Source organism: Mytilus californianus, unplaced genomic scaffold (assembly GCF_021869535.1).
Source record: "Mytilus californianus isolate M0D057914Y unplaced genomic scaffold, xbMytCali1.0.p SCAF_18, whole genome shotgun sequence".
NCBI lineage: Eukaryota > Metazoa > Mollusca > Bivalvia > Mytilida > Mytilidae > Mytilus > Mytilus californianus.
Genome location: NW_026262666.1, coordinates 9,243,785 through 9,271,491, shown reverse-complemented (window position 1 = coordinate 9,271,491; position 27,707 = coordinate 9,243,785). Strand labels below are relative to the sequence as shown.

General features: G+C 32.1%; 2 long non-coding RNA genes across 4 annotated transcripts in view; both read left to right on the top strand.

Moving 5' to 3' along the window:
• Window positions 1-9,447: 9,447 nt before the first annotated feature.
• LOC127726682 (uncharacterized) overlaps window positions 9,448-27,707 on the top strand; it is a 101,487-nt gene continuing 83,227 nt past the window's right edge. For 2 of the 3 annotated variants that reach the window (XR_007993639.1, XR_007993638.1), the window contains exons 1-2: window positions 9,448-9,617; window positions 15,080-15,143. This is a non-coding gene — a long non-coding RNA (uncharacterized LOC127726682). The remainder of the gene's footprint in view (window positions 9,618-15,079; window positions 15,144-27,707) is intronic. The other variant, XR_007993640.1, reaches the window with a different exon arrangement.
• LOC127726683 (uncharacterized) lies at window positions 13,026-14,861 on the top strand. Its single transcript, XR_007993641.1, has 2 exons — window positions 13,026-13,145; window positions 13,644-14,861. It is a non-coding gene; the product is annotated as an uncharacterized LOC127726683 (long non-coding RNA).

Here is a 27,707-nt window from a genome sequence, read left to right as displayed (position 1 = left end):
CTAATGAACTGTTGTGACTTATTATGGACTGTTACGAAATGTTTGATTTATTGACTTACTTTCAAAAACCTATAATATGATACTATTTCATTGAAAGAAGGAACAGGTGCACGGAAAATATAGACATACTGTGATTTGTGTATACGAGATAGACTCATTGTGATTTAATTCGAAGATAACTAATCTGGAAGTTAATGACTGTGCTAAAATTATTAAGTTAAATTCAAGTTTAGACTTGATAGACAGTAATTTTCATTCATTTTTACTTTATTGTAGTTTAATTTTAATATTTACTTTTAGCGGCCCGGAGAATGTTGAGAATACTGCGGGAGTTAAGACGTCGCGTTTTATCAATTGTATATAGGGTTGACGTCAATGCGGGACGTAGCCTTAGCAGCTCGAATATATATGAAGTAAACGTTAAACTGTATGGTTGTGTTCTTTCTGTATAACGATAGTTGAGTTAGCCCCGACAGGAACCCTCCTTTTCAAAATGGCTGGATCAATTCCTGAGGGTTGTAATCTGAAAAAGTTATCTTACATTGGTGTAATTTTGTTGTATATTTTAATATGTTTTTGTCATTTGGGGAATTGGTGTTGATGGCAGAAATTTGTCCCTTTTGTCAAAATTTTATTAGACTCTTGGTAATTTGCTGCATGATATATATTGTATAGACATCTGTCATTGTGTTGCTGGGTTGATGTATCATTGAGCTTTACCCCAACATCTTTTATTCTTTACCATTTTCTCAATCATTTTCTCTGATGGTGAGATGCTTAAAATAAAGATTAACCTGTTGACAGTACTAAAAAAAAATGTAAAATATCAATTTTTGGCAGACAGCTTAGGCATGACTATGTCCCTCAATAGACAATTGACAAGGAAAGTGTTCCGAACAGACTAAAGAATAGATAAAAACTTTTACTACATGTACTTGATTACAAATTATAAAAGATATATTTTTGGACCTTGAATGGAAACAATAATGGTATAAATTCATTAAGATTATATTACAATGTTGATTGCTGTACCCCAATTTTTGATGTTTTTACCTATACGGCAGTTCCAGGATACGGTTTTTAGTTGAATCTGTCATGTGACTTCCATCACCATGTGACAAAAATGTAGGCAACGTCACTTCCAACACATGTTGAGCAAACGGGTGAAAAATTTGATTTGATTCTGCACAAAATATTTGGAAAATTATATTCTGATAAGATGATCACCCTCCCTCAGTCTTATGGGAATCAAGATTACGTAATTACGGAACATAAATTATTTCCATACTACCCTACAGAATGACGATTATGAAAGTGCTGGAAACTTTTAATAGAGCAGGGATACAGGCGCGCCTTCTATCTGGTAAATGATGTCATAAAGGCGTGTGAAATTGACAATCTTTTCCGGTGAAAGACATGATTCCAGAAATGACGTATTATGTCTGTTTGTTTTGCTCACACATTGTTGTCAATATAATGGAATTCTATGCGACTGTCATACAAGTGAGAGGTTTAGCTAACTATAAAACCAGGTTTAATCCACCATTTTCTACATAAGGAAATGCCTGTACCTAGTCAGAAATATGACAGTTGTTTTTCGTTTGTTAGATGTGTTTGAGCTTTTGATTTAAAGGACTTTTCATTTTGAATATCCCTTGGAGTTCAGTTTTTTTGTTGTTTTACTTTTCATTTAATAATTTGAAAAAGTTATGACGGTGTTAAATCTTTGTGAAAGATATGACGTCAGAAAATGTATTTGAAATAGATTTTAACTCAGGGTTAACTTTAAAAACTTCAAAGGGTTAAATCAGTTACACACACGAAGAAAAAAGATTTTTTTTATATGTCACTGATTTGTTAAAAATCTGGCATTTGATAGGTTCAGTCAACCAGCGTCATTTTACAAGAATGCGTAATAATGTCCATTATAAAGATATTATCACATCGAGTATTATTTATATTGATGGTTATCGATTAATGATTTAATAAACTGGTAATATTTGGTATAAACCTGTCATATTATTATTCTAATATCATTGTTACTCATGATGTGGTGAATGATTTCATTATTACTTTTTATTAAAAACTGTGTTTAATCCTAGGGTACTTATAATCATATACCTAACTCAAAAGAATTTAAATTTTCCTGACTTATAAGTTAATTTTTTGGCACACACAAATAGTGTATTGTAAGGAATTTGGCAGTTCTATATTAATAGTACTGGTACTCATATACTGATACGGTTTTACATAACAAACCTTTCTAAAAATGTTGGTTTGCAAATTTAGAAATTATTAAGAAACTAAGGTTTCAACTTTTACCTTAGATGGATTTGGCTATAATTTTTTAAGGTCCTTTTTTGTCATATAGCTAACTAACTAACTAGTGGTGTTTAACGACCTTGACTGACTGGTATGCCCTAGCACGGTCGGCTCGGGGCCCGAAGGCGTTTGGTGAGCATTTAAATGTTTTTGTTGTCAAGTTGGAACAAGGCGGTATAGCTCTTAAACTGTTTTGGTTCTTATACATCCTTGGCTTACAAATATTCTGCTGTGAGTGTTCCTGATGAAGTAAAATTCAGAAAAATACTTTAGGCACAGGAGTTATTGTCCTTAAATGGTGAATTTTTTTACCCTTTTTGGGGGGAATTTTTGCAAAAACTATAGAAGAGAGAAACAACAAAATGTTTGACAAAAAAAGAGAATTTTATTTCTGAATTATATTTTAGTCTATAAGGTTGGAGATTGGCCATTCTTGAAGATTTCACAAAGATTCAAGAGAGCTTTTGAATCAAACAATTTATTAAAAAAAAACCACCATGACAGCTCATAAAACTTGTATCGTCAGTGCTTAGCAAAAAGCAAATTACAGGTGCCACATTCTACTGTGTCCCTGTTTATTTCTATTGCCAGATCTACACTGTTTCTTATATGTTTGTTTTAAAATGGGTTACCAGTAAAGATCATATATATTTATACTTGTTTATGTTGACACACTTTATGCAAATTGCTCTCTGACCAATAGTGTTCCATGAAATTGAAATTATTACACCACTGATGGTTTTTGGTCCATGGAATATTTTAAAGTGGTAAGTGGATATTCATGTCATACCAAAACATTTAGTTTTTTTGATATGCTTTATTTCTTCCAATTCCAGCAATTCTCTTGTTAAAAAGTTTGGTATGGTCATCTTAACTTCTGAAGTTAATGATAAATTTAACTATGTCTGCACATTTACAAATCTGACTAAATACATAAATGATATACAAATTTTTTCACACTGAAATTGCTCTAGCTCTCAAATTTTTATCTCATTGATAATGTTCTAGTGTTATAATCATCATCTGTGTATGTACCTTGTATGAAACAGTAGAATGATAAGAAATTTTAATAACATTCAATTTTTTTTAATATTTTCAGATCAATTTGTGAAATGGTCCCCTTAGACCTGGAATATAAAGAATATAAGAATATAAAGAAGTTTTTGTGGTGTAAATGTATCTCCTGGGGAGAAAAAGACAAGATCATTGCAAGTATAAAGTACATTTATACCTACTCGAACATTCACAAATGTCAATATCCACATGACAGTCAGGTGAGAAAAAACAAAAAGGTGTGAGGATCATGTGAGAAAAAAAAATTCTGTGGCTATAAATAAATATACACATATATCATGATGATAAAGGATTTATGACTAACTTTCATCATAAACCAACATTTAAGTAGCACTGTGAACACTGTCTGATTTTTTTCTCCTATCAACAGTCTTTATATATAGGTTAATTTATCCAAAACTGCACAATATAAAAATATGATGTGGTATGATTGCCAATGAGACAACTCTCCACAAGAGACCAAATGACACAGAAATTAACAACTGTAGGTGACCGTACGACCTTCAACAATGAGCAAAGCCCATACAGCATAGTCAGCTATAAAAGGCCCCGAAATGACAAATGTAAAACAATTCAAACAAGAAAATTAACGGCCTGATAATGTTTTTTTTTTAATTCTTTGACTCATTTTAAAGCTGAATTATTAGTCTTTCTAAATACTGTAAATTCAGAAATTATTGCGATGTTTTTATTATTCCGAAAAATGCGACAGGGTTATAATCGTAATAATTTAAACTCGCATTTTGAAATTTTTTATATGAATTCAACAAGATTTTTCTCAATATCGCATTTTAGTCATGGATTACCAATTTTCATGGTTTTCATTGATAAAGGTTATTTAAATGTTCACTGAAGCACAAATTTTCTTTTGGTTGGTAGGCAGACTTTGGCAAAGAACAAAATCAAATATCCACGAAAATTGGTATCCACGAAAATAAATGAATCCACAGTAACTAGATAACAGTTATATTGTTATTATCCATTGAAAAATAGGGCTTTATGTAATTAAATGCCAAAAAAAAGTGGTGGCCTGCCAACTTAGATGAAAATACCACTTTCAGGTCAATTTTACTATACAACTAATTGATAAAGACCTTAAAAAAGTGATTAAAAATTTTTTAATGTGATTATATATGAAAAAAATACTTTAAATAGTAAAAGAATCACATGATATGATAAGATATTTATTAATATAGAATCTGAACAATCAGATTGCTACTAAATAACAAAAATAAACAACAATAAGGCCACCCTTAACAAATTCTTTGTTTGATGTTGCCTACCCATGTCTTGTAGGGTTAGGTAGGTATTTTTTTTTACCAACAGCATAAGTTACATGTTTTAAACAAGAAAATGATGCTAGAGCCCAAAAAAAAAAAAAAAAAAAAATTGAAACGATTTGAATCATAAAAATGTTCGGGTAGGCTACTTTTTAGGTGGGTAGGTAGGGAATATCAAACAATTTTAATTTTATTTTTGGCCTAAACAATACAAATATGTAACATTATTACATTTACAAATAATATTTTTTTTAAATCTATGTTTATTTGTTTGTTTTTCTTTTTTTTTTTTCTTAAATGCTCGATGAGCATGCCTTCCCTCACCATTTGACAAATCATTAGTATGTCCAATGTACTATATTACTAATTCTTATCAGTCAAACCAACTGTTTTATAAAAGGTGTAATCTTTTAAACATTATTAATGAGATCAAAATGAAAGAGGGCAATTGAAGTGTGATAAAAGTTATATATTGTTATGTTGTCTGTCAGATCTCTGTAACTGTTTAACAGATTTCTCAGTGTAATCATTGACCTTGAATTAAAGGTTATCAAACTACTTTGTATTTAATGATCCTTTCTCTTTGTTTGAGTTAGTCTTTTTCCACTTCTGTAAGCTTAGGTATTCAAGAGTTCAGGTATTTTGGGATTAGGTGACATTTGAATAGGTTTTCGTTCATTTGATGTTTACTTATACCGATATATATATATATATATATATATATATATAGGTATTATGTTCTGGTAATGGCATCAGCATGTTGAACATCTATAGACTGTAAACTTTTGCAGAGACTTTTTTTTATTCATGTTTATTTAGAAACAGATTGAATCAGGTCATGCTGTCTGATTATTTAAATTAATCGATTATAATTTTGCAGTAGATTCCAAACATCAGTCTGATTAAATACTTCTTCTAACTAACATGAGTCCTTTAGCCCTTTCTTGCAGATTTTGCAACGATTTTGTAATATTCACGATGATTTATATTTAAGTTATATTTCTACTTGTACTTTCGAAAGTGGCAAAGTTAAATCACTATAAGTAATGAGGTAGGTTTACAGTATTACAAGTATCTTAGAAGGTACAAGAGCTTTACTATTCAATGCCATGGCATTCGAGTATCATAAAACTTTCAGGTCAGGCCGGGTACATTGAATTGACGGATGATTTGACCTAGAGAACATGCTATGCTAATCTCTTATTACAGGATAGCCATTTGACTTAATGACTTTAACAGATGATAACTAAAACTTTAATATGGCAAAATTAATTACAGTAGAAGATAAAATAACACTCTAACATCAATATGCATTTATTTATACTTTTGGGTTTCTAATTTCCGTGGATTCAAGTACAAAAAAGTACAAAAATTCTGCATATAATTAAAGAGAATTTGGGATTATAGAATAGAGAATATCTGGTCTTAAAATAAAGAACAGAGAAAATAGGCCAAAAAACAATAAAGAATAGAGATTAATCGGCAAAAAATAAAGAATAGAGAATAATGGGCAAAAAATAAAGAATAAAGAAAAATGGGCAAAAAATAAAGAATAGAGAAAAATGGGCAAAAAATAAAGAATAGAGAATAATGGGCAAAAAATAAAGAATAGAGAATAATGGGCAAAAAATAAAGAATAGAGAATAATGGGCAAAAAATAAAGAATAGAGAAAAATGGGCAAAAAAAAATAAAGAATAGAGAATAATGGGCAAAAAATAAAGAATAGAGAAAAATGGGCAAAAAATAAAGAATAGAGAAAAATGGGCAAAAAAAAATAAAGAATAGAGAATAATGGGCAAAAAATAAAGAATAGAGAAAAATGGGCAAAAAATAAAGAATAGAGAATAATGGGCAAAAAATATTAAAGAATAGAGAATAATTTGCAAAAAAATAAAGAATAGAGAATAATGGGCAAACAATAAGAAGAAGAGAGAAAAATAACCTAAGAATTAAAATTTTTGTATGCCAGATGTGCGTTTTGTGTAATAAACCCAAAAATCCAAATATAGCTCAAGATTGAAGAGCATAGACCCTGAGGATCCAAATTTTTGAAAGAATTTGCCAAATAAAGCTAAGGTTGTCTATTTCTGGGGTAGAAAATCCTCTTTGAAAAATTATAAGACCATATGAATATAAGATAGATTTGCATTTGATTAAAATAACATTAAATAGATATAGTGTTGATTTGTTTATAATTTGCTACATTTAAATTCGGTTGCTACACTTAGTTCACATTAACCTTATATTTTCAATATAGGTATCACTCACTTTTTTTCGAAGGTCTTAAGTTGTATTTTGTGGTTATACAGTCTTGCATATAAGCCCTTCAGAGTGAAAATTTCATATCTTTTCTCAATTATAAAATGGTTATCTAGAGTTGTAAATCTGTCGTCTCATGCTGATAAAGGGACAGATAATATTACTTAACAAACAGATGTTTAAAACAAAACAAAAAAACTGAGTTTCTTTTCAGTAGAGATGATAATACACAATGTGTCCAGTTTCTGGTTTTACCACTTTCGGACAGGAACAATGAAATTAATTGAAATTTTGTTTATTTTAATATTTTTATAACAAATCATTGAAATTAAATATTATAAAGGATGAAGGAAAGTTTGTGATGTTATATTTCCCTACACATAAAAAAAAAGTTGAAATTTTAATTTGTCTTCCTATAATTTCTAATTTGTATTACATGTTTATGTTTGTAATTAACTAAATATTTTCATTTATAAATATTGATAAGTGTTGTGTATTTGCTATTAATTCCTTCATGCAACAATTACCACCTATTATCAAGAAAACCGAACATATGGTATTCATCAACAAACAAACTTATAATTGAAGTGACAAATTTATTTGAAAATTTTGTGTTTTCTAAGTGGTGTATCTGATAAACTGATTTTCAACCCAACATCATTTTGATGTGATTTCTTGGGCTTAGTTGTTGGACTGTTATATTCAAATACATCAAAACATCGAATTATCATTTTGTCTTTAAATTGATCTTTTTTTCATGAAACAATGAAGATTTGCACAACCTCTTGCCTCAAAGGTCCAAGTTTATCAATCAAAGCTCAGTGCAGACAGACTGTATATTTTATAAAAGGAGACGCACTGAAGTGCAAGAAATTGTAAGAATATTGGTAATTTATATGATATAATACTATAATAAAGCTGTACGAGCTCAGGATGTGTGTAGGAGCTTTTTATTTTAGAAAATGTTTATTTTTTGCTCATAGAAGGAAGTAAAATATAATTTATCTACAAATTATATGAAGGATTTGTCACACAGCAGGATGCTGCATGACTTATGCTGAAAAAGACATTTTGTAATTATTGTTATAAATGATTATTATATAAGTGCAATTAATCAATATATATAACTTTTTCCAAGGATAATCTCATAAATTGTTCTAGATTAAAAAAAAGTTTTGTAAAATGTCACATTTATTCCTGTATCAATGTGGTATGAATGCTAATGAGACAAAAACTATCATGACTAAGCAACAGAGTCCAAATAACAAGGATTTTAGCAACCATAGGTCACCATATGGCCTTCAAAAATATGCAAAACCCATATATTATATTATAAAAAAATAAGTATTCACAGCAGATTATGCCGGTTTTAAAAAAAATTCAATGATATATTTTCCCACTTGTTGATGATGACAGTTTAGTGTTTGTAAAGTTCTTTTTTTTAAGGCTTGATAAGATAATCATCAGACATATGGAAACAGAGTTAATAGGGTTTTAGAGAGATTCTATTGGGAAAGGAGAGAAGGAAGTGGTTTAGCCTAATTTTAGTTGATTTTTACGTCAAATTCTAAAAGGAATTCTGAAGAAAGGGTGGATTCAAGTCCCTGTACAAAACCACCACTGTTAATGGTAATAATAAGCATAGTAACAGTTAAAGTTATTAAATTCATCGATATGTGTTAACTAATTCTCCTATAGACCCTCAAACAAAATTTATGATATTGATAATTATAACATACATGAGAACCAGCAAGTTAGCATAATAAAACAAACTGACATCAATTGGTTAGTCACAGTTTTGTACTAATTTCTTCACTGCTGTAACTCTTAAATCTCGTGCAATTTGTTTTGTAATGCCTTTAAATATTCATGTTGTTTTTTTTGTAATTTTAATGAAGTTGGTACCATGAAGCCTTGTAACTTACAAATGTTAAGCCTCATGATGTTATATTCCTCAAATAAAGGAATGAAAAATTGCAATTAAAAAAAAATCATTTTGAATTTATTTTCAGTTTTAATAGTCCCACACCAGATTACAGTTCTCAGGAATGTTAAGTTAAAGTACTAACACATTTCAAATTCAAATTAGATTAATTTTTTGTTTTATATTTGTAAGTCTTTTACCTGATTTACAGTTCCCAGATAACATTTAAACAATATGCTTAATAAAATTGCGATATATTTTTATTTGGTAACAAATTTAAATTTCAAATTATCGTCCTGAACATGCATGAAATATTTGCCACTGGATGTTATGCAACCAACAATCAATCAATCAAATTCTAATTGGAGCTATTATTTTCTGTTTTACTAAGAGTCTACACAGATTTACAGGTCTCATAATTAGGCATTCAAACAATATTCTTATTATTAGAAATTGTTATATAATTTTATTTACTAATTACCAGTACTATAGTAACACATTTCAAATTCATGATTTATTTTCTTTTTTGATAGGAGGCTACTGCGATTTACTTTACGGGTCTCAGAATGCATTCAAACAATATTCTTCATAAAATTGTTGTATATTTTTATTTACTTAGCACATTTCACATATTCTATTTTTAATCTAGTTAAAAAACTATTGGATGAAGATTGTTTCCCTTGACTTAACTTGTTTTTGAAGTGGCCTCTTGACCTTGGTGATAACACGGCTCCTTGTTTATAAATCATATTCTCAGGTAGTTGTTTATTCAGATATGCTCTTAATGTTGATCTAATACAAGATGTATAGGGAAAAATATTACATTTTGACAAACATAAATTTAGTTATAAAATATAATCATTCATAATTAAAAAAACAAACAAAAGCCATTACACACCAGTATTTGAATTTGTTCTGTCATTTTAGAGTATGTATCATCAATGTTTGAAATAAAAACAACTGTTTAGTCATAGTATTACTTAATAACAAGAGTTGTTTTTTTTTTTGTCTGGTATTGTTTTGTCCATTTTTATGAATTAAAAAGATGTTGGTAACAATAATAGTGGTTTTTGATCAATTTGAAATGTTTGTATAAAAATAAGAAGATGTGGTATAATTGCCAATGAGACAATGAGACAACTCTCCACCATAGACCAAACAATGTAGACTGTAGGTTACCGTTTATCCTTCAACAATGATCAAAAACCATATGGTACAGCAAGCTATAAAAGGCCTGAAATAACAAAATTTTAAACAAATCAAATGAGAAAATGAACAGCCTGTTTTATGTACAAAACAATAATTGAAAAACAAATATGATAAAAAAAAAGGTTAATTTTATTTTCTCAAATGGATAGTATTATTGACTCTAAAGGAAGTTTCAAAAGTTAAAAATCCAGAAACATTGAAATATTTTTGAAAACTCTGAATGGTTGAAATGTGTATAAACAGGAACTTCAACAGCTCTTTAAGTTCATCCCCTCTTTTGGAATAATACCACCATTGTTTTTCCCTATTAGTCTTTGTTAAATTGGCACTTTTGAAAAATTTGTGCAGAATTTATCTTTGTTTCAAATAAAGAAATACTTGACATGAGTAAAGTTTTATCCTGTCCAGTACTTAACAGACAAAATTTCACAGAACATTTTATTGCATATATAAGATAATAACCATCACTGGAAGTTAACCAATCAAATTTCACCTCTTTTGTTCCTTTTTACAAGCTTTAGTAACCATGTAACCTCAAGTTTCCAAAATATTCTATAGAATCACCAAATAAAAAAAGAATGGTGCTTTGAAACACCCAAGATATATGTTTATGACTCAGAAATTTTTCACTGCAATGAAATGTAGGATTAATTTCCTACAACTGTCAAATTCAAGGGAATATTTTTTTTCAACCCTTTTTCATATGAAACCAGATGTGACGTACTATGATATGGTGGTATTGTGATGCTTATATAAAATCTATGGTTTTCTCAGCAATGTTTTTCGAATATTATAATCTTTGTTTGTGTCTTATTGACCTTTGTGTTGTCTGACCTTTATTAACTTATGATTTTTTGGGTCTCCATGGTATTATCTTATTAGCTCACCGGGGCCCGAAGCTTATGCCATCACTTGGCGTCCGTCGTCGTCCGTCGTCTGTCGTCATCTGTTGTCGTAAACTATTTCAAAAATCTTCTCCTCTGAAACTACTGGGCCAAATACCTTCAAACTTTAACTAAATGTTCCTTAGGGTATCTAGTTTATAAATTGTATCCGAAGTTTTGATCCATCGACAAACATGGCTGCCATGGCTAAAAATAGAACATAGGGGTCAAATGCAGTTTTTGGCTTATATCTCAAAAACTAAAGCTTTTAGAGCAAATCTGACACGGTGTAAAATTGTTCAATTGGTCAAGATCTATCAGCTCTGAAATTTTCAGACGAATCGAACAACCCATTTTTGGGTTGCTGCCACCGAATTGGTAGTTTTAACAAAATTTTGCAGTTTTTTGTTATTATTTTGAATATTATTATAGATATATATAAACTGTAAGCAGCGATAATGTTCAGCAAAGTAAGATCTACAAAAAAGTTAATATGACCATAATTGTCAATTGACCCCTTAAGGAGTTATTGCCCTTTAAAGACAATTTTACACAATTTGTTCATCAAGTTTGCTAACATTTAAAAATCTTCTCCTCTGAAATACAGGTGAGCGATTCAGGCTCTTGAGAGCCTCTTGTTTTTACTGTAAAGTACATGTTGTTTGCAAAATGAATTCACCTTAATAGCATTGAACTGTCTCCAATTATTCTCAAACCACAATTGTATATGTGATTTTTGTTGTGTTTCAAAAACAACAAAACTTTTGTGGAAACGAATGATGGATGTCAGGTCTGTTTAAAAATTTGATGGTTAATTGCTGTTTTTTTGTATGTTAAATACACAATTTTCTGGAATAAATTAAATGCAGAAGCATGCATGATAAGTACTTTAGTCTTTCTTGGAAGAGGGAGTAAAGGGAAGTGAAAGAATAAGCTTGTTTTATTGTCCCCTGCGAAATGCTTTGCGGGGGACATGGAAAAACTGGGTGTCTGTCAGTTTCGGTCTTGTTAGTGCTTATAGGTGTACAGTTCTTGCCAGATTTTTATGAAACTTATATCGTAGGTTTATATCAGCAATGTCTTGGACGATTTTGTAAATCAGTGTGGATCAGTCATTTTTAAAAGAGTTATGCCCCATGGAAACATTAATTATATGGAAAATTGCATCGTTAGCACTTTCATGTGTACAATTCTTGCCAGATTTTTATGAAACTTATATCATAGGTTTATATAAGCAATGTCTTGGTAGAGGTCGAAAATCAGTGGCGATCAATGATTTTTAAAAGAGTTGTGCCCCTTAGAAACATTAATTATATGGAAAATTGCATCATTAGCACTCTCATGTGTACAATTCTTGCCATATTTTTATGAAATTTATATTATAGGTTTCTATGATCAATATTTTTGATGAGTTCGAAAATCAGTGCTGATTGATTTTTTTTAAAAGAGTTGTGCCTCTTGGAAATATTGATTATATGGAAAACTGCATTGTTAGCACTATCATGTGTACAATTCTTGCCAGAATTTTATGAAACTTATATCATAGGTTTATAATAGCAATGTCTTTGACACTTTTGAAAATAAGTGCTGATCAAATATTTTTGACGAATTATGCCCCTTGGAAAAATTAATTATAATGGAAATTGCATTGCATTTGCTCTGGAGCCTTTATTTCTCTAAGATATTTATAAATTGTTTTAAAAAAAAAAAGTACTTTTTAGCTCACCTGGCCCGAAGGGCCAAGTGAGCTTTTCTCATCACTTGGCGTCCGTTGTCGTCGTTAACTTTTTACATTTTGAACTTCTTCTAGAGAACCACTGAATGGAATGAAACCAAACATGGCATGAATGTTCCTTATGAGGTGCTGACCAAGTGTTGTTACTTTGTAGCCGATCCATCATCCAAGATGGCCGCCAGCGGGGACATAGTTTAACATAGGACCCTACGGGAAATGCATACAAATGACTTCTTTTAGAGAACCACTGAATGGATTGAAACCAAACATGGCATGAATGTTCCTTATGAGGTCCTGACCATGTGTTGCTACTTTGTAGCTGATCCATCATCCAAGATGGCCGCCAGCGGGGAACTTAGTTTATCATAGGACCCTATGGGAAATACATACAAATGTCTTCTTTTACAGAACCACTGAATGGAATGAAACCAAACATGGCATGAATGTTCCTTATGAGGTGCTGACCAAGTGTTGTTACTTTGTAGCCGATCCATCATCCAAGATGGCCGCCAGTGGGGGACTTAGTTTAACATAGGACCCAATGGGAAATACATAAAAATGTCTTCTTTTAGAGAACCAAGAAATGGAATGGAACCAAACATGGCATGAATGTTCCTTATGAGATGTTGACCAAGTGTTGTTACTTTGCAGTCGGTCCATCATCCAAGATGGCCGTCAGCGGGGGACTTAGTTTAACATAGGACCCTATGGGAAATACATACAAATGTCTTCTTTTAGAGAACAACTGAATGGAATGAAACAAAGCATGGCATGAATGTTCCTTATAAGGTGCTGACCAAGTGTTGTAACTTTGCAGTCGGTCTATCATCCAAGATGGCCGCCAGCGGGGGACTTAGTTTAACATAGGACCCTATGGGAAATACATACAAATGTCTTCTTTTAGAGAACCACTGAATGGAATGGAACCAAACATGGCATGAATGTTCCTTATAAGGTGCTGACCAAGTGTTGTTTCTTTGCAGCCGATCCATCATCCAAGATGGCTGCCAGCGGGGGACTTAGTTTAACATAGGACCCTACGGGAAATACATACAAAATGTCTTCTTTTAGAGAACCACTGAATGGAATGAAACCAAACATGGCATGAATGTTCCTTATGAGGTGCTGACCAAGTGTTGTTACTTTGCAGTTGGTCCATCATCCAAGATGGCCGACAGCGGGGGACTTAGTTTAACATAGGACCCTATGGGAAATACATACAAATGTCTTCTTTTAGAAAACCACTGAATGGAATGGAACCAAACATGGCATGAATGTTCCTTATGAGGTGCTGACCAAGTGTTGTTACTTTGCAGCCGATCCATCATCCAAGATGGCCGCCAGTGGGTGACTTAGTTTAACATAGGACCCTATGGGAAATACATACAAAATGTCTTCTTTTAGAGAACCACTGAATGGAATGGAACCAAACATGGCATGAATGTTCCTTATGAGGTGTTGACCAAGTGTTGTTTCTTTACAGCCGATCCATCATCCAAGATGGCCGCCAGCGGGGGACTTAGTTTAACATAGGACCCTACGGGAAATACATACAAAATGTCTTCTTTTAGAGAACCACTGAATGGAATGAAACCAAACATGGCATGAATGTTCCTTATGAGGTGCTGACCAAGTGTTGTTACTTTGCAGTCGGTCCATCATCCAAGATGGCCGACAGCGGGGGACTTAGTTTAACATAGGACCCTATGGGAAATACATACAAATGTCTTCTTTTAGAAAACCACTGAATGGAATGGAACCAAACATGGCATGAATGTTCCTTATGAGATGCTGACCAAGTGTTGTTACTTTGCAGCTGATCCATCATCCAAGATGGCCGCTAGGGGGGGGGGGGCTTAGTTTAACATAGGACCCTATGGGAAATACATACAAATGTCTTCTTTTAGAGTACCACTGAATGGAATGAAACCAAACATGGCATGAATGTTCCTTATGAGGTGCTGACCAAGTGTTGCTACTTTGTTGCCGATTTACTGTTCAAGATGGCCACCAGGATATTGTATTAAATAACGGGACCAATATTAATCCAAATTTGGCCTCAATCATTATTTGGGTATCTGTTATGATTTTTATCTATCTTTACATGATTTCTAAGACCAAAGTAGAGTCAGGTGAGCGACACAGGCTCTTGAGAGCCTCTAGTTTTAGTTATTACCCTTGGATAGATAAAATATGTGCAATGCGGGGGACATTTGAACTCTGTTCTTTTATTGAAAATTATTTAAAAAAGAAAAATAGAATTAAAAATAAGAATATTGATGTACATATGTTTGCCTCGAGTAAAAAACAATGCACCCCTACAGAATTACAAAAGCTGGTGCCTTATCAGTATCTTGGACACACAATAAGACAAATGTAATATTTTTGTAGATATTTTAGAATTGTTTGATGGTGAAGCTAGAATATGAAGGCATGGGATAGGATTCTCTGATGGGTAAGTGTTCCTACAATAGAAAGACGAATTTTCACACTGTTAGACGTGAACTGTAGCATGAAAGTTATCTTGACTCTGGTGAAGGATAAATTTGAATAATTAGAATATCTTAAGGAAAAGTATTTTTCTTTGTGTTTGTGGCAAAGACTTTTGTCTCCAATTATTTTCAAACCACAATTTAAACTTGTATGCAATTTTTTTTGAAAGTACATGTTTGTTTCTTAAAAAAAAAATTCAGATAAGTTTGTTTCAGACTTGAAGTGAAAGAATAGCTTTTTTCCATTGAAAATTAGTAATGATTAGTTGTTAAAAAAGCCCAAAAACATTGATATAAAAAATACAAATTTGTGTTCAATCAAAATTACTTGTCCTGACAAAAAAAAAAACATGCTTCCCTGCAAGAGATAAAAGTTGATACCATGTCAGGTATCTTATACACACAATAAGTTAAATGTTATATTTCTGTACTTAAACCGTATCAATACTGCTTGTATTTCGTTTCCGATTCTTTTCTATGAAACAAAGTTGAGTTGCTGATATCTACGTCATTTTGTCTCTGGTGGATAGTTGTCAGTCGTCGTCTGTTAACTTTTTCAAAAATCTTCTTCTCTGAAACTGCTGGGCCAAATTTAACCAAACTTGGCCACAATCATCATTAGGGTATATAGTTTATGAATTTGTACGATGACCCCGCCTACCAAACAAGATGGCCGACATGGCAAAAATTAGAACATCGGAGTAAATTGCAAGTTTTGCATATTATTTTGAAAACCGCTTTGAATAGAGAAAATCTGACAGGGCGAAAATGTTCCGAATGTTGAGCTCTACCTATTGTTTATTTAAGTCAAAACTATCAGACGACTTCTTGTAGGAGTTATTGCCCTTAGATGAGTTTTACCATTTTTGTAGAGCCTGCGACTTTTGTTGCAGTAGCAGAATGTTCGACATAGGGATAGTGATCCGGTGGCGGTGGCTGTGTTAACTAACTTCTTAAAAGCATAATATTTCAGAAGTTAGAAGACCTGGATGCTTTATACTTTGTATATAGATGCCATATAATATGAAGTTTCCGTCTGTCATATATCCATTGTCCTTGACCTAATTTTCATTGTTCAGTGACTACTTGAAAAAAAAGTTAAGATTTTTTGTAATGTTAATTTCTCTCTTATTATGAGTAATAGGATAACTATATTTGGTATGTGCATACCTTGCTTAGGTCCTCATGCATGTCAGACAGTTTTCACTTGACCTCGACCTCATTTCATGGATTAGTGAACAAGGTTAAGTTTTTGTGGTCAAGTCAATATCTCGGATACTATGATCAATAGGTCTACCGTATTTGGTGTATGTAATGATTGTAAGGTGTACATGTCCAACTGGCAGGTGTCATCTGACCTTGACCTCATTTTCATGGTTCAGTGGTTAGTTTTTGTGTTTTGGTCTGTTTTTCTAATACTGTATGCAATAGGTTAACTATATTTGGTGTATGGCAATGTTTTACAATGTACATGTCATTCTGGCAGGTGTCATTTGACCTTGACCTCATTTTCACGGTTCATTAATGTTAAGTTTTTGTGTTTTGGTCTGTTTTTTTAATGCTGTATGCAGTAGGTCAACTATATTTGGTGACGGAAATATTTTACAATGTACATGTCAGTCTGGCAGGTTTTATTTGACCTTGACCTCATTTTCACGGTCCATTGCTCAATGTTAAGTTTTTGTGTTTTGGTCGGTTTTTCTAATACTGTATGCAATTGGTCAACTAATTTTGGTGTATGGAAATATTTTACGATGTACATTCAGTCTGGCAAGTTTTATTTGGCCTTGACTTCATTTTCACGGTTCATTGCTCAATGTTAAGTTTTTTGTGTTTTGGTCTGTTTTTCTAATACTGTATGCAGTAGGTCAAATTTATTTGGTGTATGGAAATATTTTACGATGTACATGTCAGTCTGGCAGGTTTTATTTGACCTTGACCTCATTTTCACAGTTCATTGCTAAATGTTAAGTTTTTGGGGTTTTAGTCTGTTTTTCTAATACTGTATGCAGTAGGTCAACTATATTTGGTGTATGGAAATGTTCTACAATATACTTGTCAGTCTAGCAGGTTTTATTTGACCTTAACCTCATTTTCATGGTTCATTGCTTATGTTAAGTTTTTGTGTTTTGGTCTGTTTTTCTTAAACTTTAAGCAATGAATAGATCAACTATATTTGGTGTATAAAATGATTGTAAGGTGTATATGTCTGTCTGACAGGTATCATCTGACCTTCAACTCATTTTCATGGTTCATTGGTCAATGTTCAGTTTTCCTGGTTAACTTTGTTCCTTAGATACTATAAGCAATAGGTCAACTTTATTTGATGCATGGAATGATTTAAAGATGTACATGTCTGTCTGAGTTCATTTTCATGGTTCATTGGTCAATATAGAATTTCCATGGTTTGGTCTATTTCTTTTATACTATAAGCAATAGGTCATCTATATTCTGTGTATGGAATGATTGTAGGACTATCAACATAAAATCAATGGTCAGTACAGTAGGAGAGACATTTCAGCGTGTGCACTCTTGTTTGAAACTTTTGCCTATTATATTGAAAATTATAATAGATAGACAGAAACTTTGAATAGCAAAAATGATCAGCAAGACACCATTATCTCTACCATAGCATATGCTATACTAGTTTCCTGATGTGACCTTTTACTTTTGTATGCAGTACATATTTCAATAGGAACAGACACTTAATAATCCCTTACAACTCTTATTTTTTATACGACCGCAAAAAAATTTTTGTGGTCGTATATTGGTATGACGTTGGCGTCGTCGTCGTCGTCGTCCGAAGACACATTGGTTTTCGCACTCTAACTTTAGTTTAAGTGAATGGATCTCTATGAAATTTTACCACAAGGTTCAATACCACAAAAGGAAGGTTGGGATTGATTTTGGGGGTTATGGTACCAATAGTTAAGGAATTAGGGGCCAAAAAGGGGCCAAAAATAAGCATTTTTGTAACTTCCAGACATAACTTGTGTGTTAGTGTATGGATCTCTCTGACATTGTACCACAAGGTTCCATATCACAAAAGGAATGCTGGGATTGATTTTGGGGGTAATTGCCTCAAAATTTTAGGAATACGGGGCCAAAAAAGGGGCAAAAAACAAGCATTTTTCTAGTTTCATGACAATAACTTGTGTGTAAGTGTATGGATCTTTCTGAAATTGTACTACAAGGTTCCATATAACAAAGGGAAAGCTGGGTTTGAGTTTGGGGGTAATTGCCGAAACGTTTAGGAATTGGGGGCCAAAAAGGGGCCAAAAATAAGCATTTTTCTAGTTTCCAGACAATAACTTGTGTTTAAGTGTATGGATCTCTCTGAAATTGTAGTGCAAGGTACCATACCACAAAGGGAAGGCTGGGATTGAGTTTGGGGGTGATGAATCATAAGGGGGTTCAAAAAATTGGGGGGGGGGGGATTTTTTTTTTTTTCATTTTTTTTCTTTTTTTCCTTTTTTTTTTCTTTTAAAATTTTCCATTTTAAGTTGGTTATTTCTGATTTATATTTAAAAGCAAATAATAATGATATGGTAGGAGATACACACCAAACAGGATGTGTAAATTATTATATAATAAGTATTGTGCAATAGCAAGAAATTTTCAATTGCACAGTATTGCACAATAGCAAGAAATCTTCAATTGCACAGTATTGCGCAATAGCAAGAAATCTTCAATTGCACAGTATTGCGCAATAGCAAGTATTTTCCAATAGCACAATATTGCGCAATAGCAAGAAATTGTCAATTGTACAGTATTGCACAATAGCAAGAAATATTTAATTGCACAGTATTGTTCAAAAGAAGATACTTCGTATAAATTGCTTATTTCTTGACAAATTTCAATGGGGTTTTATTCTTGAATTTTTGGGGTTCTTTAATATGCTGAATCTAACCATGTATTTAGTTTTTGGATTTTGGGCCCCATTTTTAAATTGGTCCACATTGAGGTCCAAAGGGTCCAAAGTTAAACTTTGTTTGATTTCATCAAAAATTGAATTATTGGGGTTCTTTGATATGCCGAATCTAACTGTGTATTTAGATTCTTAATTTTTGGTTCCGTTTTCAAATTGGTCTACATTAAGGTCCAAAGGGTCCAAAATTAAACTTAGTTTGATTTTAACAAAAATTGAATTCTTAGGGTTCTTTGATATGCTGAATCTAAACATGTATTTAGATTTTTTATTATGGGCCCAGTTTTCAAGTTGGTCCAAATCGGGGTCCAAAATTAAACTTTGTTTGATTTGAACAAAAATTGAATATATGGGGTTCTTTGATATGCTGAATCTAACCATGTATTTAGATTTTTGATTTTTTGGCCCCGTTATCAAGTTTGTCCACATTGAGGTCAAAAGGGTCCAAAATTAAACTTTGTTTGATTTCATCAAAAATTGAATTCTTGGGGTTCTTTGATATGCTGAATCTAACCATGTATTTAGATTTTGGATATTGGACCATAATAGGTGAATGTCCAATTTAAAATTTTTAAGTTCTTAGACCACATTCATTCTGTGTCAGAAACCTATGCTGTGTCAAATATTTAATCACAATCCAAATGCAAAGCTGTATCAAGCTTGAATGTTGTGTCCATACTTGCCCCAACTGTTCAGGGTTCGACCTCTGCGGTCGTATCAAGCTGCGCCCTGCGGAGCATTTTATTGGTTATTAGAATTTGACAACCTCAAGATCTGCAAATAAGTCAAAATGGCTGAAATCTCCAATCAACTCCTTATAAGAGTGATTGCACTATAAGGATGATTTTTACAATTTTTTTGCATTTTTACCTAATATCTTTAAAACTATATTAGATAGATAGGAAATTTAAATAGCAAAATTGATCAGCAAGACAAGATGTACTTGTGTAAATAAGTCAACATGACGGAAATTGTAAGTCGACTCCTTATTGAAGTTATTGCCCTTTAATGACGATTTTTCCCATTTTTGCCTATTATCTTGAAAACTGTAATAGATAGATAGAAACTTAAAGGTTTACTTTTACAAATTATGACTTGGATGGAGAGTTGTCTCATTGGAACTCATACCACATTTTCTTATATAGATCTATTTAAATAGCATAAATGATTACCAAGACAAGATTCACAACAGGTGACTCATTATTGGAGTTATTGCCCTTTACTGATAATTTTTAACATTTTTTGTCTATAATTTTGAAAACTATAATGATAATTAGAAACTTTAAAAAGGAAAAATTATCAGCAGGATAAGATCTACAAATATGCCAACATGTCTGAAATTGTCAGTTAACTCTTAATAGAGTTATTCCCCTTTAATAATGATTTTTACTAAAAAGTGGCCATTGTTAAAGATGCAGGTGAGCGACACAGGCTCTTTAGTGCATCTAGTTAGGTCCCTTATGGTCATATAGCTCTTAAAGTTTATGCATCCCTGGCTTTTAGATGTTTAGGGTTGAACGTTCCCGATGAAGGTAAAATCAGTTAGCATTGCAACAAACGTAATTTAAAAAGAGTTTTTCTCATTTGTTGATATTTTACAATTGTTTAATGGGGGAGAAAGTGAAATCTCTAGGGGGTAAGTGCTCCTACAATAGAAAGATGTATTACAAGCCATAACACTGCTGGTTTTGAACTGTAGCGATGAAAGTTCTGTTGACTCTGGTGAAGGATGAATTTCTATGATTGGAATATCCCAAGGACAAATGAGACCTAAATAACAATGGTTTCGCATTATAATTGAAATTGTGATGATATTATGGAAAAGACATAACGTTATTGTGATGGATTTATCACAAATTGTCCACAAGGTCATAGGTTCTTGTTGATGTTATCGTCAATTTCGGACTGAAATTGATGATGAAAACAAAGCAGCAATACCAATGATCTGGCCGTCCATAAAATACTCAAAGCAGCTTCTATTATTTCTATCCTTTAACTAAAAAACCATGAATAACTGTCAGAATTAATGGACAACTCCGTCTGATACAGATCCCATGGGAAGGCATCAGCAAGTATTAAACAAAATATCCCGTCTAATTATGGTCCTGTATTAGTTTTCTCGATTTTTATGACCTACTTAAAATGGAAATTGAGTAGAATTGTAATGACTTATATCAATCAAAAATAGGAAATAAAAAAAGTATCATACAGATTTGTATTTGCAATTTAAGTAAAAGGCATCTGTCAAATTCTAAAAGATAAGAGTTGTAACGGCTTATTAAGGGCTATTCCATTAAAATGTATGTGGGAGGGTAGGATGGGAAGTTTAATTATTGAATGTGGGTCATGGGTCTTTTTTCAGTATGTGTCTATTACCATTATGCAAAATTATCTAAAAAATGGTTCTTGGTTGTAGGGATATTTTGAAAGTCCCTTCCTACCCTCCCACATACATTTTAATGGAATAGCCCTAAGTGTCTGTTCCTATTGAAATATGTACTGCATACAAAAGTAAAAGGTCACATCAGGAAAATAGTATAGCATATGCATTGGTAGAGTTAATGGTGTTTTAACCCAACCACATTGTGGGACTATTCCAAGTTAGACTAGCTAAACCATTGTTTTTTATCGTTTATAATCTTTGTCTGTATGTCTATTTTCTTGGATTAGTCCGGTGTTGGTAGTTGGTGTGGTCTCTCCAATATTTTTGGTAATTCCTGACACTTTTTGATGTATTATTGTAACATCCTGACTTGATTTTAATGTATGCTTTGAGGTCTGACCTGTTTTAAAATCTTTGCAGTAAAAGTTGAGATGACAAATAGCAATAAAAGTCCTGTTCTTTTAATTCCGATTCATTTATTGTTGTTATCTAAGAAAATTCAAATTTTCTATTGATGATATTAATATGTCAAGCATCAACCCTACAAGAAAAGGGTTAATATCAATTATCATGCAGAGTTTGAAATCCTTTATTCATTTGGCATCCAGCATTACTGGAGAGACATAATTGGAGTCCAGATCATTAATTAACATAGATTTGTGGAGCAGTTAAATCATGAGGTACCCTTAAATGTTATTGTAAAATGTCTTTGAAATATTAATGGTTTAACTGTAACAGCCAGATGGGCTTCTTTAAAACTATTTTTAGTAGCCCAGTGTATATTCTTATGGCCATATAGTTTTACTTTTGTCCGTCATTCAGTCATTCCACAACAAACATTTATACAGACTTTTTTATGGTCCCGCCAACTTAGGTTTGGGTCATATAGTTTTATTATTATAGAGACTTTTTTCTAAACCCCTTCACATATTGAGCTGATTTTTAGTATGTGAGTCTACAAAGATGAGTTACAGATATAAGTTTATGTTTGGTTGCACTCTGCTGATTTTTGCTGAAATGGGCTTTGGACTTTAAAAATTTCCACTCCTAAAAATGGCTTCAAGCATTTTTAGCGAGCTAGGCCATTCATGTCTTTTCGACACATCTAATTCAGAATTTACTTCTTTTCAAACAAGGGGCCTTGGTCAGTCTTCACAATAAACTTCAAAATCTACAAGCCCGAAGCTGAATTTTTATGAAAATTTTAGTTAGGTTCTATTGGCCTGTAGAGATGATTTTTACCTGCCTGGAAGCATTTTTACAAGTCTGGGCTGCTGACCATGTGGTTGAGCACAAAGACTGCTTGGTGACCAAGTTGTAGAAAAAGTTCATTTATAGTGATCTCTAACCTATCAACACTGAAGTTGAGAGTTCATTGCAAGATATGTTTTACTCAGATCTTAATTGACTTGGCTTGTCCATGTTCCTGCCAAAGTTCATGATTGTCTCCAGGTACTTTGGCTTCATCAAACGATAAAAACTGGCGCCATGTTTCAGCCAAGTGTGTTAACAGTGTTAATTACACCAACATTCAATAAATAAATGAATCTATACAATAAAAGGGAGAAGGTAACATGGGAGCTTATCAAGATTTAGAATTGAACAATATTTTAGTAATCAAGCAGGGGCGGATCCAGCCATTTTTAAAAGGGGATGGGGTTCCAAGCATATGTCCCCATTCAAAAGCATTGATTGTCAAAAAGAAAGGAGGGTTCCAACCCCCAGACTCCCCCCTGGATACGCCACTGTCAAGTAGGGTTAGTGGTAAAAAAAATAGATATCTAGACCATGGTCCATGCTCTTGTCCAGTCTTGTGAATCTATATATAAAAGTACTTAATCAGTACAAAATAACACAGTTTTTGATGTATAAATAAAGTTACAAGGTTGTGGTTTTCTCAGGATATCCGAAATATTATTTTTACTCCAGGATAGGGAAATCTGTCTGATAGGAAGAGTGTTGGTTCAACTTGAACTTGACATATATTTATATTTATATTAATAACTGAGAATAATGGATACACATTAATGAGATTGCCAGCCAAAAAAAAAAAAAGAAAGCCAGATCAGATATAATAGATAAACAAAAATACCAACTTGAAAAGATAAATTCAAAAAGGGGAAGTATATAAAAACTGACTAAACTAAATAAGTAATTATATCATTGAGCAGAATGACTGAAAAACAGCTGTCATTCCTGACTTGGTCCAGGCGTACCAAAGAAAACTTTGAGTTGAACCTGGCTTGGCAGTCATGATACTTTACTCAGTACTCTTAGTACAAAAATAGTGCTGGAAACACCAAATCCAGTATTATGATTGGTTGATTTCTGAGTCTGAATTTGAAAATTGTACTCAAAAGTTTTATGACTGGATTTATGGCTTAGCTCAGCCTTAAACATGGGGGCATAGAGGGGGGTATCTGCACGGAAGAATGCAAAATAAAGTTGCCATTTCACGATGAACGAACAATTAAAATTTTTTACAGATTTCAAGAAACACAGTGAATAACGAACCTTTTTCACGGCTGCACATGACATAAAAATGGCAAAACATTTTGCACGTAAATAACCCTTTACCACCCTCTTAAACTTCCCACTAGTATGACAGTTGTATATAGTTCTGTTATATTGACAAAATAATTGGTTAACGTGACAATAATTGGGATCCAGTAGCCAAAATTGTGTAAACCTTCATAACTAAATTAAATAATCGAAAAATATATACAAAGGTCAGCATAGGTTCAATAACAATAGAAAAATATTGATACTGGTTCTTTGTGTTATTGTGGTGTTGTCTTGTTTATAGTTTTCATAACAAGTGAAAATTAGATATTGCTTGAAATTAATTGAAATTATTGAATTTCAGTATAATGATAAACCAGCTTATTGCAAGTTTCTTATTATTGAAATTCAGTAATGAATTCTAGCCAATGGAAATTTCATAATTTTTTATCACATTGCAGGATAGGCCAATCAAATTAATGCATCTTTTGTATCACTTATTTATTCATTTCATTCTCAATTCAGTCTGATCATATATGCAGTCTTCACGATAAACTTCTAAATCTACAGGCCAGGAGCTCAATTTTTGAAAAATTTTAGTTAGATTCTGTTGGCCTGTAGAGATGATTTTTACAGGCCTGAAAGCAATTTTACAAGCCTGGGATGCTGGGCCTCAGTGGTTAAATGTGAAGACTGCATATATGAAATAGATAACAGTCTACAATACTCAGAGAATAATGTGTACCCAACTATCTCCTCACATACCCCACTATCTCCTCACGTATTAGATCTGTGAACACGTATTAGATTCTGTGAACACGTATTAGATTCTGTGAACATGTATTAGATTCTGTGAACATGTTTTAGATTCTGTGAACATGTATTAGATTCTGTGTGAACATTTATTAGATTCTGTGAACATGTATTAGATTCTGTGAACATGTATTAGATTCTGTGAACACGTATTAGATTCTGTGAACACGTATTAGATTCTCTGAACACGTATTAGATTCTGTGAATATGTATTAGATTCTGTGAACATGTATTAGATTCTGTGAACATGTATTAGATTCTGTGAACATGTATTAGATTCTGTGAACATGTATTAGATTCTGTGAACATGATTCTGTGAACATGTATTAGATTCTGTGAACATGTATTAGATTCTGTGAGCATGTATTAGATTCTGTGAACATGTATTAGATTCTGTGAACATGTATTAGATTCAGGACGTATACTGTGGATTCATCTATTTTCGTTAATTAGTACCAATTTTTGTGGATTGAGGAAAGATTGCATTTTCTTGGATATTTGTGGTTTTATCAAAAAACTGCATATTTATAAACATAAAGAAAGTTTGTACTTCATTGAACACTTAACTCTGTTAAGTTTTACCCATCAAATCAAAGAAAATGGGTATCCCACGAATAATTATGAATCCACAGTTCTGTCAGCGTCCTTTGGTGAGACTTTACTTCGATCAATACCAAGATTTATTGAATGATTCGTATGAAATTACATTCGGCTACCTAAGGCTTGGAGACAGTGTTTCTTCATCAAGTCATCTTAACTATTTAATTGTATTGTTTATTTGATTGCATGATAAGAGTTTATATTATACTTCATGTAAAAATGCCAGATTTTGATTGGTTAATATGAGGGAGACAATTTACTCTATCCCATGGCAAATATTCTATTACCCTTCATGGAGATGCTTGATCAAGTGTGCGCTTTAATAAAATGGATGATTGTTATGTACAAGACGACATAGTTTATTACTTTGAATTTGAAATTGAATAGACTGTAGTAACAGAACATTCAGTATAATAAATTAAATAACACATATCTGAGAGGATGATAGAGCAGATTGTTACCCCTCGAAAAGACATTGTCAACCTTGGCTTCACCTCAGTTGACAATGTTTTCTCGGGGTAACAATCTGCTCTATCACCCTCTCAGCTATGTGTTATTTATATAATATATTTCCTTTGACTAAATGTTATTGACTGCATTCTTATTTCTGAAGATGGACCTTAAACAGCCATCCATCTTATTTCTGAATACATTTTTACATCGCGATGACCTTGAGGTCACTCCGATGTATTGCTATCGCCTAGATTTCCATTATGTAAATTAGTTTTGGGTTTGTAACCGATCTATAAACATGATAAATATGCGCACATAAACGAGTGCAAAATAACATTCCTTGTCATTTGATATAAATACATCTCTTCAATGAATACTGATAAAAATATTTTTGTTTACAACATAAATTAATAATGTGAAAATGTTTTGTAGTTAGATATATATATATATAAGTAAAAAATCATTGATAATATCAATGCACACGTACCGAAAAATTGTGTTAAAGCATGCGGAAGAATATCTCAAAGAACGTTTTGCGACAGGACCGGTAACTCTGTAATTGTTTTTGCGGGAAAATATGAATGCCTACTCGTATCCAATCTTAGAAAAATCGAATTTTTACAGAAAAGTGTCCACCATGCACTTGCTTTGCACTATTATTAGAACAGTAGAATAGAATGATATACAAACGGATGCAAATCATATATATATGTAACTGTTATTTTAATATAATATATAACAACAAATCAGTGTATACTGATTTGTATCACTACAATATAATAGTTATTACGGTGAAGTTGAATTTCCTGTCATTTATTCATCATACTCGCACGCACTTGTCTAGAAAAAAATATATCTCTGTACATTAACCTCAGTTTCAGGTAAAGAGATATGTTGTTTTTTTTCTGAGACAAGTGCTTTTGACCATCCTCAAGAACTTGTGGTCATCCGATGTTCAGTACTTCAGTACTTTGATTTGTTTAGGCAGTAGATATGATGGTTCAGGTTTTTGGATTTGCCACCTCAAATGTTTAAAAAGGAATGAGAGGAAAAACATTGCTTAGATTTATTAAGGTGCTTTTTTTTTGTCATTCTTTGATTTTTAGCTAATCTAATTGTCAGGATAGGCCCATATGTGATCATAGCCTTGTAATATCCTTAATATAGGACATCAACATAAAATCATAAATTTTATTCTAATATTGACGAAATTTTTGTTCAACTTATTAAAATTAAAAATGATTGATAGCAATTTAAAGCTGTATCAGCTCATATGGGCTTTAGGTATCACAATGAGAACAAATTTTGTCAAAACACCAAGCAATAATCAAAATCCAATCACATACTATGAATACACAGAAATATTGGTGTAAACAAGGATTTTATCTAATATAATTACCATAGATAAAATCTTTGTTTATATCATATTTCTATTCATATATAATAGTAAATCATAATGATAACAAACTTTTAAAGCATAGATTTTAAATTATGTAAAATTTCAAAAAAAATTAAAACATTGGTACCTGAATTTTTTAACAAAATTTTCATTTTAAGTTTTACAAAATAAATAATTTATCTTATTACTATTAATAAAAACATTATATTGCTTTTAACTGGCTAAAACTTGTTAAACTGGCTAAAACCTGTTAGCTTATAAGCTAACCACAGTCGTGACATTACTTTTGGTGGTGATGTCAAATTTTTAGTTGTCTTTTTCAATGTTTTGAGTTTTTCTACCTGCGGCAGCTTGTCAAAGTTTTAATAAGGTCAATTTAAGGAAGACCATGTATGGTATTAGCCAATGATATTTGGTCTGGTGTTGTATTACCCTTGGCTAATTTTCTT